Genomic DNA, 1,522 nt, shown 5'->3' with positions numbered 1-1,522 from the left:
AAAATATGACTAAAACTAAATGGCATTTTAGTCAAAAGACTATGACTGAAACTAAATCTAAATTTGCTGTCAAAATTAACACTGGTCTGTACCAATCAAAAATAATATTATATCGGAAGGTATTTGCATTAATTGAGACCTGCTTCAAGGCTGAATAATCACTTTTTGTCTGACTGCTTCAGTTAGCTTAGTCTTGCTGTAAATATTCTTCAGATACTTGACCTTGTAGCAAGAAATGTAATCATATGCTGAAAAGAATCTTTGAGCGCTTTTTTGTCCAACATGTAAAGGTGTGCCATTATTTTGATAGCATATTTTCATGCACCAAGTTACCATATTTTTTTTAAATAGGGATAAAAACTAATAAAGGGGACACTATGACATACAGTACAAGCACACCGATGCAATGCAATCATGAAAGTTTATGTGTTCATACACAACTCTATGCACAGATACCTCTCTTGGAGATGAGGCGGTTTGCCCCATAGGCGGTAAATGTATGCTGCTGAAAGGTCAACCATGACAAAATGATCTTGATTAACCCTGTGAGACATGAAAGCTGAAGACGGACTCATTTACAGGCAGTCTGGATAATATTCCTTTTTCATGACCATAAAAAAAACGATATAATGATGAAGGATGAGGGAGGAAAACCTTAATGAAATCTATGGCATCTGGGCGCACTCAAAAGACACATGTTAGTGCAGTTCATCAGATAACCGCAGCTCTTATGGACAAATCCTATCACTGGGCACATAATAATATACACAACTTAAAAAAAAGACATTTTATATTACAATTATGTTTTGTCATATCACAAAGACAAACACAAGGTAATCAATGTTGTATAATGATTGCATATTTTTTTTTAAATAAAAAAGGTTTTTTCATCTATCTACAGACCCAAGAATTCCCCATTTAGATTCTCAAATCTAGATTCTCAAATCAAAGCTAGATTTTCTAACTTGAAAATAATTCATTAATAACTGTAACAAACATTATTACTTTTTATAATGCATAATGGATTGTAAAAATGTAACAATTTTAAATATATGCATTTTATTTATTTATTTACTTATTATCTATGGACCCCTTAGTGTAGCCTACCTTCACTGGCTCTATTTTTGTGTAACTCTGATCACTTCTGAGGGCTTGGTTTTAACCAATTACACTAAAACAGCCATTTCTTTGATTCTATGACATTATTTGTACTTTTTAGACTATAAAGCAGTACAGCCTACATGTACTTAGGCAAAATGTTCATGTTTTAAGCACAAAGGAAAATCCTCAAAGCAGAAACAGCAGGTTCAGTCACTTGGACATCAGTCATCAACACTTTGCATTATTTTTGACAAAACTCCCATTGACTCGAACTGATATACTGGTGTATAAAAGTGACGCATTATATAATTCACGTAAACTTTCCAATGTATTTAGACAGCAGCTATAAATCATAGGTTACTAGACTAAACATTAAAACAATACTTTTGTTGGGGGGGGGGGGGGCTTTTTTTGCTTTCAC

General features: G+C 33.2%; 1 protein-coding gene across 1 annotated transcript in view; it reads right to left on the bottom strand.

Moving 5' to 3' along the window:
• LOC107666180 (WSC domain-containing protein 1-like) overlaps positions 1-1,522 on the bottom strand; it is a 22,453-nt gene that overhangs the window by 20,526 nt on the left and 405 nt on the right. The gene's annotated exons all lie outside the window — the stretch shown is intronic.

The sequence above is a fragment of the Sinocyclocheilus anshuiensis genome, unplaced genomic scaffold (assembly GCF_001515605.1).
Source record: "Sinocyclocheilus anshuiensis isolate Anshui unplaced genomic scaffold, SAMN03320099.WGS_v1.1 scaffold984, whole genome shotgun sequence".
NCBI classification, from domain to species: domain Eukaryota; kingdom Metazoa; phylum Chordata; class Actinopteri; order Cypriniformes; family Cyprinidae; genus Sinocyclocheilus; species Sinocyclocheilus anshuiensis.
Note: the sequence above shows the minus strand (reverse complement) of the source record. Positions and strands in the feature narration are given on the sequence as shown.